The following is a 13,298-nucleotide window of genomic DNA, read 5'->3' as shown; positions in this document are numbered from 1 at the left end:
TCAGTCATTAACCATTCTGCTCAGGTCATGATCCCAAGGTCTTGGGATAGAGCCCTGCTTTGGGCTCCCTGCTCAGCTGGAAGCCTGCTTCTCCCTCTCCCACTCCTCCTGCTTGTGTTCCCTCCCTTACTGTCTCTTTCTCTGTCAAATGAATAAATAAAATCTTTAAAAAAATAGTCTTGCAGCTGAATTAAAAAAACAATCAATTCAAACATGTAGTTATAAGTCATTGTTTGATTTTGACATTACATGAGTCAATTAAAAGTCCTTTAAAAATTATATTGACTTAATTTATACAGTAATATTTAGAAATTAAGAAATACCAAAATTCCATTGCATAAGGTATACCTATATGGAAATGGAATAAGATATTTATATATATAATCAAAAAATTCTGTAAGCTTTCATATTAGCTCAGATTTATTAAGGAATAATTTACATACTATAAAACTCATTCTTTTTACTGTGTATTTCTATTTCCTATTTAAAGAGCCTTCAGTCTAACACTCTCCTAGCCAAGCCATTTTGTCTGATTTCTATTTTTTGATAAAGGTGTCTAGCATGTAATCAGCACCACAGTCAAAATACAGAGCAATTTCATTGTTCCATCAAATTTCTTCATACCCTTAGTAATCAATCCCCACAACCCATCTACTCCAGCTTCTGAGAAACACTGATCTCTTTATGCTCTTTTGTTTTTACAAGCTTTCTCTTCATCTGATTTTGTTATAATTTTTTGAAATTTGTAATAATATTCTAAATAAAATCAAAATACCAAAATGCTCTTTAAAAATATAGAAGTAATGTTTGCTTCAGATTCTTCTTTTATACTCACAATGTATAAGTCTTTCCTTTGGCCAATTAGATTAGTAAGCTGACATGTACCTAGAAATAACATTTTGTCAGTTTCTTCTCTAATTTATGACCAAAAGTTTGAAAATTCTCTCTCTTTTACAGCTTAGAAACTTTCCTTTCCATATCAGCCATTTGAATACCATTTGCTAATAAATTTTCATTATTATTCTAAAAACATTTTTTCTTATTTTATGTAGTTTCTATCCTGTCACTTTTGAGTTCTCTGAGAATGTTTCAGTGGCCTTTATTTAATAATTTTCATTATAATTATTTTCTAAAATATTATATTTTATACTGTTACTAATTTTCTTCTTGTTTACTGAAAAAAATCCTTTCATAGTTTTAAGTTACATTAGTAATTTTATGTCAATATCAATAAAATTGAAATATGGAATTAAACTGCTCAAAGCATGAAGAATCAGATGCTATCCAAATCTGATGGTTATGAAGTCAAAAATCTTCAATTTAAAAATGATAAAACCGAGGCCCAGAGATGTTATTCTTGGATAGCATAGATATAATTAATAAAGCTTGTATGGTGGATTCATAATTTACATTTCTACATAAATTTACATAGACTGGAGAGAAAAGTGGAGTTTGTGTTAAGACATCCATGATCTAATACTTACTTTGCCACTATGTGAGCTTCTATGTCATTTAAACTTTCAAGACCCTTGGTGTTTTGTTTTGTTTTTCCTTCCTGACAATAAATGGGTATCCCATTGGTCCCTCAATTGTTAAAATATTTCCTTTATACAAATCCCTTGAATTTTTTATATTAAAAAACAACCACATGTAACTGCACTTGCAAAGACTGGGCTTATCAAGGTGACAAGGTTTTTGTTGTTGTTGTTGTTGTTGTTTTGTTGTTTTTAACTACAAGGGTCTATGAAGTTACCCATATTTCTGACACAGAAAACTTAAAATTAACAGAATAAACTGAATATGAACTAAGTTCATGTGGTCTAATTTACATTTCCTTAATTTATACATTAAAAACTCTGAGTAAAATGAACAGTACAATGATTCAACAGATATGTAATAATCATTCTCTTTGTATTTTCAAGGAGATTCCACTGGACACACTAATTATGAATTTAATCCCCATAATACAATACTTCTTGTTAGCCATTACTGTAATATCCATTACAGTTTATCTTATGATAGATTTCTTTGTTAATAATTTAACTTGTCATGGTTCAAAGATTTTTGTCATGCCTGCATTTCCAGTGAACAATTATTTTAAGTAACATCTTTAAATACTGATGACAGACACTTATTTTATTTTTTTATTTATTTATTTTTTTTATTGACAGAGATCACAGGTAGGCAGCGAGGCAGGCAGAGAGAGAGAGAGGAGGAAGCGGGCTCCCTGCCGAGCAGAGAGCCCGAGGTGGGGCTCGATGTGGGGCTCGATCTCAGGACCCTGGGATCATGACCCGAGCTGAAGGCAGAGGCTTTAACCCACTGAGCCACCCAGGCACCCCAGACACTTATTTTATAAACAATTTCTATTTATTCACTTATTTAATGGCACACAGTAAACTTCACACACACACATAAAAAAGCCAGTGTAGTTTGCAAGGCATTAAAAGCACAGTGAAAATATTAATTATGACATGTAAAATCAACTTCAAAACACTGCTATTGTTATTCTCCTTATGAAAAGTATCAAAATACTTTTTCTTATTAAATGCAAAATATGAGAATTTAATATGCACAGAGGAGGATTAATAGCAAACTTGTGGAGGTGAATTTTGATTAATTAGTTATTTTTTTTAAAGATTTTATTTATTTATTTGTCATAGAGAGAGAAGCGAGAGTGAGCACAGGCAGACAGAGTGGCAGGCAGAGGCAGAGGGAGAAGCAGGCTCCCTGCCAAGCAAGGAGCCCGATGTGGGACTCAATCCCAGGACGCTGGGATCATGACCTGAGCCGAAGGCAGCTGCTTAACCAACTGAGCCACCCAGGCGTCCCGATTAATTAGTTATTAATCAAACTGTAACTAAGGATATTATTATCAACAGTTATATGCCAATAAGTTAAGTAACCTAGAAGAAATAGATGCATTCCTGGAAACCTATAAACTTCCAAGTCTGAAACAGGAAGAAATTGACAATCTGAATACACCAATATCTAGTAATGAGATTGAAGCAGTGATCAAAAACCTCCCAAAAAACAAGAGCCCAGGACTTGAGGTATTCCCTGGGGAATTCTATCGAACATTCAAAGAAGAAATAACACCTATTCTCCTGAAGCTGTTTCAAAAAATAGAAACAGAAGGAAAGCTTCCAGACTCTTTTTATGAAGCCACCATTACCCTGATGAGGCAACCAGGCAAAGACCCCAACAAAAAGGAGAATTTCAGACCCATATCCCTGATGAATATGGATGCCAAGATTCCCAAAAAGATCCTAGTTAATAGGATCCAACAGTACATTAAAAAGATTATCCACATGACCAGGTGAGATTTATCCAGGGAATGCAAGGGTGGTTTAACATTTGCAAATCAATCAATGTGACAGAACAAATCTATAAGAGAAGAGAGAAGAACCACACAGTCCTCTCAACTGATGCAGAAAAAGCATTTGACAAAATACAGCATCCATTCCTGATTAAAACTCTTCCGAGTATAGGGATAGAAGGAACATTCCTCAGTTTCATAAAATCTATCTATGAAAAACCCACAGCAAATAAATTCTCAATGGGGAAAAGCTGACAGCCTTACCTTTGAGATCAAGAACACAACAAGGGTGCCCACTCTTGCCACCGTTGTTCTTCATAGTACTAGAAGTCCTAGCAGCAGCAATCAGAAAACAAAAAGAGAAGGTATTCAAATTGGCAAAGAAGAAGTCAAACTCTCTCTCTTCACAGATGACATGATACTTTATATGGAAAACCCAAAAGACTCCACCCCCAAATTACTAGAACTCATACAGCAATTCAGTAATGTGGCAGGATACAAAGTCAATGCACAGAAATCAGTGGCTTTCTTATACACTAACAATGAAAAAATAGAAAGGGAAATTAGAGAATCGATTCCAATTACTATAGTACCAAGAGCCATAAGATACCTGGGAATAAACCTAATCAAAGAAGTAAAGGATCTGTACTCGAGGAACTACACAACACTCATGAAAGAAATTGAAGACGCAAAAAGGTGGGAAAGCATTCCAGGCTCATGGATCGGTAGAATAAACATTGTTAAAATGTCTATAAACATTGTTAAAATGTCATTGTTAAAATGTTAAAATGTCTATACTGCCCAGAGCAATGTATATTTTCAATGCCATCCCAATCAAAATTCCACAGCATTTTTCAAAGTGCTGGAACAAACAATCTTAAAATTTGTATGGAACCAGAAGAGACCCCAAATTGCTAAGGAAATGTTGAAAAAGAAAAACAAAACTGGGGCATCACATTGCCTGATTTCAAGCTTTACTACAAAGCTGTGATCACCAAGATAGCATGGTACTGACATAAAAACAGACACAGAGACCAGTGGAACAGAGTAGAGAGCCCAAATATGGACCCTCAACTCTATGGTCAAATAATCTTCGACAAAGCAGAAAAAAATATACAGTGGAAAAAAGACAGTCTCTTCAAGAAATGATGCTGGGGAAAATTGGACAGCGATGTATAGACGAATGAAACTTGACCATTCTCTTACACCATACACAAAGATAAACTTGAAATGGATAAAAGACCTCAATGTGAGGTAGGAATCTATCAAAATCCTAGAGGAGAACATAGGCAGTAACCTCTTCGACATCGGTCACAGCAAATTCTTTCAAGATATATCTCCAAAGGCAAAGGAGACAAAATCAAAAGTGAACTTTTGGGACTTCATCAAGATAAGAAGCTTCTGCACAGCAAAGGAAACAGTCAACAAAACAAAGTGGCAACCCATGGAATGGGAGAAGATATTTGCAAATGACATACAAAGGGCTGATATCCAAGATCTATAAAGAACTCTTTAAACTCAACACTCAAAAAACAGATAATCATGTCAAAAAATGGGCAGAAGGCTAAATTGTATAAAATATCCAATTTGAATTATTCATCAAATAGCAGAAATTGTTTCTTAAAACTCATATACACATTTTATTTAATAAGAAATTTATTAGTAGATTTTAAAGATAGTCAGCCAACAATATATTAGAAGAATAAAACCACTTTTTTAAAAGAAATATCTCAAGACATAATAGTACTGACTTGTCTGAGTATGTGTTTGTCTGTGTGGAAATAAAAGGAGGTTAAATTCAGAACTATAGGATCAGCTTCCCATTTTGTAAGAAGCCTGTAGAATTCATCTGAGCATGTATCTGGCTAGGATGTCAAAGCAATATGAGAAATGGCATTTTAGCTCTATTCCTAGGTAAAACACAGAAATTCAAAGATGTGGAAATATACATTTTGATAGTATTATAGAAATTGCCTTTCTCAAAAGGTTTTGCTTGGTATTATTTTGAGAAAACAAAACAAGCAAGCAAACAAAAACCTGATGTGGTCTGTTTACTGTAATGAATTCCTTAAGTTTTTCCTTTAATCACTTTTATTCATGGAACATAACAAAACGTTTGCATTCAAATTTATACTAAAAATATCATAAGGCTATACTAAATTGCATTATAATAATTACTTTTCACAGGCAAAGACATGATTTCACAAATAAATTCAATTTTAATTACAGTTGAGTAAGTTAGATTCTTTTTTTTTAAAGATTTTATTTATTTATTTGACAGAGATCACAAGTAGGCAGAGAGGCAGGCAGAGAGAGACGGGGCGGGGGGGTGGGGGGGCGGGAAGCAGACTCCCTGCTGAGCAGAGAGCCAATGCGGGGCTTGATCTCAGGGCCCTGAGATCACAACCCGAGCCGAAGGCAGAGGCCCAACCCGCTGAGCCACCCAGGCACCCCAAATTTTTGATTCTTTAAATACAAAACCTGGTATTCTTTGTTATTTTTAATATTACATATCCTCAATATGTTTGTTTTTAAAGGTTTTATTTATTTATTTGACAGAGAGAGATACAGCTTAAAGAGGAGACAGAAGTAGGGGGAGTGGGAGAGAGATAAGCAGACTTCCCATGGAACAGGGAACCCAATGTGAGGCTTGATCCCAGGACCCCAGGATCATGACCTGAGCCTAAGGCAGATGCTTAATGTCTGAGCACCCATGCACCCCTAAATATATGTTTTGTATAAAACTTGAGGGAAAATGTTGATATATCTGAACTTGTATACCAAAAAATTACATCTGATTAATAGTATCCATATGTTTCATTAATTCTTGAGTGTCCTTTATGATTTTTCAGAATATAGAAATTTCTTCAAAGGAAAATAATTTATAGGCTATTTCCAAATTACCAGTGGTTGTTTTAAAGCTATCATTTCACAATCATTTATTTTCAATGACCTACATTTCTCCATTAAAAGCAATCTATGGTCTTTATGCAATTAAATGTATCTAAAGTCTCACCCTAAAATGCTGGGTGATACTACTTAAGTTCCTGCTCACTAGCTTCAAGTAAGTTATTAATGTTTCATTGCAATTATCCTACACATCCTATGTCCAAACCTCCTAGGTGAACATTTCACGTATTCCACACACTCCTCCAACTGATAATCCACTCCCACTTCCAGGTGATAAATTCATCTGAAAATTTCCACAGACCTCCACCATCACAACATCTAACTGCCAATATCACTCTGCATTGTATAAGTTCAAAGCCATGATTCCCTTTTTTTTTTAAATGTAAATGCTACCTAATAGAACAAAACTCCAACAGAAAATACTGTTAAAGATACACCCTAGGCCCATGTCATTGGCAGTCTTGACTCTTTCTGTGTCTATAGACTCTGATCATTGCTGATAATGTGTTAATCTTGCTCTTATCTAAATCCAATCCCATCACTTCTTACGTACTCAAAAAATTAAAAAAATAATAATAATAATAAAAAAAAACATGAAAAAAACCTGAATCAATTCTCCTTTTTCTCTCCTATATCACCAAGCTTTTATGCTCTGGAAGAGAAGTTCATGTTTTCTGTGGAAAAATAGCCACAGTGTTCTCATGATCATCCCTTTCCCATCATGTAAAACCCCCTTTCTCTAATCTTTTTTGTAAAAAATTCCTAAAAAGATGCTATCTACATGTTGTCTCCAATTCTCTCATCAACCTTTTCAGTAGAATTCACTCCTCAACTCCTCAATTCAAAACCATTCTTGTCAAGCCACATGCTGCCGAATGAATAAGGAACTTGCCAGTCTTTAGTTTACCCTACCTATGACAGAATTTAACAAAAATAAATACTATTCTTTCTTGAAATAGATTACTTGGATCACGGGTCACCACATCTTACCAGTTTGCTTACCACTCACTGATTATCCCTTCTGGGGATCCTTTCCTGGTTTTTCCTCTTCTCTTTCATTTCTCCATATTGAAAGGCTGTAACACTCAGTTCTTGATCTTCTCCTCATTCCATCCATATTCATTCATTTGATGATATTATACAGGCTCTGGCCTTTAAATGCCATCTCTAAATATGCACATGACTACCACATTTGTGCCTTCAGCCCAGAGTCCTACACTGTACCTCAAAGAACATGTATAACTCCAGACTTAGGAGAAATATGGTCCAACATTTTGTATCTGAACAAGAGCAAAAAGTCTATGCTTCTCATTTTATCATTCATTAAAATACAAATCACAGGTTCCTGATTTAAAAAAAAAAAAAAAAAACAACTCTGAAAGACATGCCAAATATATTCTGAATTTGTATAGATTATTTCAAATTTGTAGCTATTACCATATTTAACGTATGCTATTGCTACTACAAGACATCTCAAATTTAAAATGTCATAAATTCATGCCCTAAATTCTGCTGATCTGCAGTCTTTACCACCCTAGGCAAGTCTATCCTTCCAGATGCTGAGAACAATAATTTTGGCAAGATGCCAAATTCATCTTTTTTTTTTCTTAAACAGTCTTATAATCTATTTATAAATCTATAAATCCTATTAATTCTATCTTCAAAATATAGAGAGGAACTAATTGCTTTTCATTATTTCTACTCAATTCTACTCACTCCAACCTCTCCAAAATGTTAATATCTGTCCCCCAAAGTACTGCATCAGCACCCTAACTGGCCTCCGTGAATCCACACTTTATTTTCCCAAGCCTGCAGCCATAGTGATTCTGTGGCTCCTTGGCCTCAAAGTCCTTCATCCTTTCTTTTTAAATGACATAGAGTAATGGTCAAAGTCCTTAAAATAACATATATACAAGAACTGACTTTTAGTTAGTAAATGGTTGGCACACAATGTCATTCAGTTTCTTTTAAAATGTAAACATAGGGCATCTGGGTGGCTCAGAAGGTTAAGCTTCTGCCTTTGGTCATGATCTCCAGATCCTGAGATTGAGCCCTATGTCAGGCTCCCGGCTTAGTAGGAAGTCTGTTTCTCCCTCTCCTGCTTCTCCCCATGCTTGTGTGCTGTCTGTCTGTCTTTCTTTCTCTCAAATGAATAAATAAAATCTTTTGAAAAATGGAAACTTAAATCTTAACATGGGGCAAAAAAGTAAAAGGAGCAAAATCCAACAATAAAATTATAGGTACAAAATATGACATAAAGTGGTATCATAACAGCCTTAAAATAAAGGCCCTTATTATGGACACTTAAAATGAGTAGTAATATGGTCTAGCTGACAGTTCCAGTGTACAACTTCCCGGGATGCGGCACTTTCTATGATAAATTTTGTATTCTCTCAGGCTGCCTTACAACTGTTTTCATATATTACATTCAATGACTCCGAGAAACCAGCAAAATTGATGCCATTCTGACAAATGAAATGTTAAGACACAAAATTATAGAGTATATTCAAAGAAAACGTATCATAACCAAATAAGTATTATCTCATAAATGCGAGGTTATTTATACATGACATAATATGGTCTCAACCCAAATATCTAAATAAACGTAACAAAGGCATTTAAAAATAAAAGTTATACATTCCACTATAACATTTGAAAAGATTAAAAGAAATCTTAAAAAAGTTAAAAATTACTTCAAACCAATAGCTATTAACTATTATGTCTATTATATTCCCAAGTGCTCTAGTAGTGAACATGGCAGTGGTTCTATTAGATTTCTTTTGCATATATATATTTCATTACATCATTTAAAAACTTTGACATGTGCAATCACACTGTTATGTCTAAAAACTATGTATTCGAGTAAGATTTTATATCTCTTAACTGTGTACATCCAGAAAGAAAGAAATTCATTTTACATGAATAAAGAATAAGATTACACAATGTTTGGGCAAAAGTATCTTAAGGACATCTATAGTTACTTTATCCATTATTTTTGAGTACTTCCTTATTATTAATATTGTAAATATAAAGGAAATATAATCCCAGTGAATAAACTGAAAGAAATAGAAAACTTTATTTTAAAAATGACCCTCTTCCCCATCAATGACCCTGTTGTTGTAATTTTAATTGTGCTATATTCATACTCCACAAGCTTTTGAATTTATATCATGATAAATAAGCATCATTCCATGTTTTATAGACAATGTGAATGTTTTTAACTGGACTTACCATTTTTAACTGCTTCAGTTACAACTCAGAAGTAATGAATTATATTCTGAAAAAAAAACTGAAAGACATACCAAATATATTCTGAATTTGTATAGATTATTTCAAATTTGTAGCTATTACCATATTTAATGTATGCTATTGTTACTATAAGACATCTCAAATTTAAAATGTCATAAATTCATGCCCTAAATTCTGCTGATCTTTTATATTTACAATATTAATAATAAGGAAGTACTCAAAAATAATGGATAAAATAACTATAGATGTCCTTAAGATACTTTTGCCCAAACATTGTGTAATCTTATTCTTTATTCATGTAAAGTGAATTTCTTTCTTTCTGGATGTACACAGTTAAGAGATGTAAAATCTTACTCGAATACATAGTTTGTTTTTAGACATAACGATGTGATTGCACATGTCAAAATTTTTAAATGATATAATGAAATATATATATGCAAAAGAAATCTAATAGAACCACTACCATGTTCACTACTAGAGCACTTGGGAATATAATAGGCATAAAACAAATTTAAGTTTAATTATATTAAACTCCATGTGCCATTGAGATTTTATTGTTTCATGTATTTTATAATCTAGATTATTTGACTAAATGATGAAAAATTATTCAAAATGAAATCAGACTCAGTTACAACTCAGAAGTAATGAATTATATTCTGAAAAACCATTAGATAGTATTTATTATTATATTTTTATAAAGATTTTGAAGAATTCCTTAAAACAGATATTTAGATTCTTAAGTATAAGTTTCTATAAGCAAGATTTTGGAATATGTATTTTGAAGTTATACATATAGAAAATACTTTCATACAAAGAAAAAATGTTTTTAAAACACCTTACGCTTATGCCGCGCCTGGGTGGCTCAGTGGGTTAAGGCCTCTGCCTTCCTCTCAGGTCATGATCCCAGCGTCCTGGGATGGAGCCCCACATCAGTCTCTCTGCTCAGCGGGGAGCCTGCTTCCTCCTCTCTCTCTCTGCCTGCCTCGCTGCCTACCTGTGACCTCTATCTGTCAAATAAATAAATAAAATCTTAAAAAAAAAAAAAAAACACCTTACGCTTAAAGGCACTTTACATTCAAATGTACTGCTGATCGCATCAGGCTGTGTCCATAGATAGTACAGAATCATTAATTCATCCCTATACTTTTTTCTCTCATTTTTAAAAAATGATACAGGTAGATAATTTTATCTTGTATAAAAAGCACTTCAAATATATCTTTTGAAAGTGGTTTGGAAGTTTTTTACCCTAAAAGTTTAAACTTTAAGAGGGACACAATCTTCCTGATAGGCTCATTAAACCCATAATACTAGTTTTGTATAGATTCAACTACTCTGTTTCATATTGGGAAAATCTCCCAGTATAAATGTATATCTAGGATTCAAAGTCCTGGTAACCTTCACTAGTGTGAATGATGTCTCAAGGTTCACATGTTGTAAAACATGGAAACAGACTCAATGGTGAAATAACACAGTCTAATTAAAATTCTTTAGAAGAGGTGACTTTGATTATGGTTTTAAGTATGCAAGAAAGATAACTCAGAAAAAGAACAGAAGTAAGATAAATAGATACAGGACAACCAGATTTATTTCTATAGGTGCAATTATCTAAAAATATAAAATGACATTTCAATCATCATTTACATTTATACTACATAGAAAGTTGATATTCATTATGTATATATATATTTTTTAATTAGTGATTGTGTCTGATGTCTTTAACCTCCCAGCAGTCTATTATATATGTAAGCTTCCATGTTTGCTTCTGGTATATGGGAGCATAGGTTCACTGCTATTTTCCTGGAATATCTCTCTGCTTGTCTTCAAATAAATAAAGTGTCATTTACCAAGGATTTTTTGGAAAACCGACCTTCATCACAATACCGTACTGTGTGTGGATGCAGAGCATAAAAAGATATAATCACTAGAAGATTAAAGCACCATTCATATATATTTTTGTTTTCTGTTCCTCTCCTCATATTCAGTGCTACCTCCATAATTTTTTATATAGAATATAGAAATATTTGTTTAACTATGAGGCTTTACTTAAAACTTTTACCCTTTGGAATCATTCTGTCTTTTAAAAAGTCAAGTAAAGTTTTTTCATTCTTTTAAATACTTCAAAATTGAGGTGCCTGGATGGCTCAGTTGGTTAAGCCTCTGCTTTGGCTCAGGTCATGGTCTCAGGGTCTTGGGATCAAGCCCCGCATTGGGTGCTCTGCTCGGCAGGAAGCCTGCTTCCCTTCCTCTCTCTCTCTGCCTGCCTCTCTGCCTACTTGTGATCTCTATCTGTCAAATAAATAAATAAAATCTTAAAAAAAAAAAAAGAAACTCTCATTTTCTCCATCTGTAAAGTGGAAATAGTAACCTTTGTCTTTTGAAACAAATATATGTAGGATGAAATAATAAATAAAACCACAAAAAATACTATTAGATTTAGGGCAACAATGGCACCCAAATAGTGTTAATAACTTTGTAGTTCAAACAAATGTGTTTTTTAAAAATTCAGATAATTTTCTGACAATATTGGTTAGTGCGATGCAGTGGTATAATCGATAATCTACTTTTGCAATAGATATTGTCATTTGTTACGGTCAATAACACTTAGTAAAAGTATAAGAGATCTCTTATTATTTTGGGATGACATGCAATATATTTGCTGAATTTCTTTCAGACAACATTTGCAGAAGTTGATGGTGTTCTTGAAGTCAGTTAGTGACAGCTGATGCTTTGCATTGCAGTGCTGCAAAGTTAAATGTACTCTTTTTTTTTTTTCTCAGACATGGAACTACTGAGGCAATTCACTGTTTTTATGATACATTCAAACTTTGGCATAGGCTATAACCTCACATATTAGGTGATGCTGCTGGAGACCTTACCACTTGATCTTGATGTTATATCTGTATGGTAGCTACAAAAAGATTTAGAAATGGGACATTAGATAAATTATTACATTTCCAAATAAAGCTTTGGAATCACAAAAATATAATCTAAAATTTGCTAAAAGGAGTGTTGCTGAGAAGTCTGATCTAGATTTTCAGAGACAAACAGAAAATGTTTGATTTTTTTCTCTAACTCATTCTAGTAACCACAGAATTAAGGAAGTTGGAAAGTAGATTCTGTCTTGGTTATGCAAGTGCTGCCTGCATAATTGCAATAATGACAGAGATCACAGAGATCACCATCATCATCATAACCAAGATCCAAAGACAAAACTAAGTTCTCTGGAAAGTAAGACTATAAATAAAAACATTCATTCCTTGTTCTCATATTTTAACATAAAAAATAAATATTAAATGCTCATTAATAAATATTCAACATTTTAGAGTAACCAAATTCAATAATTAAGAAAAAATTTTTAACTACCAAATTTTAAATGTATATATATATATATATATATATAAAATGTGTGTGTATATATATGTGTGTATATATATACATACACACATATATGTACACATTAGTTGTATTTGGATAGTGATCTGTAATTGTTCTATATATATATTTTTTTAATTTATTAACTGATACCTAAATACATCAACCAACTATAGTTAAATTGCCTTAGATGTAAAATTGTCAACACATCTTTAGTAGCAGGAAAAATGTACAATACAGTTATGTATGTCTATAAATCTTTTTTAACACAATTAATACTGTACAAAACTATTAGAAATTATATATATTTAGCCAAAGAGTGCTCTCATAGAATGTATTTAAATATAATAATTATAGATATATGTAGACATATAAAAGCAAGATTTATTCAATGCAATGCTATTTGAAAATGAAAAGCAATAAATCGCTTAAATGTTGAAGGTGGAAA

This window comes from Lutra lutra, chromosome 2 (assembly GCF_902655055.1).
Source record: "Lutra lutra chromosome 2, mLutLut1.2, whole genome shotgun sequence".
NCBI lineage: Eukaryota > Metazoa > Chordata > Mammalia > Carnivora > Mustelidae > Lutra > Lutra lutra.
Note: the sequence above shows the minus strand (reverse complement) of the source record.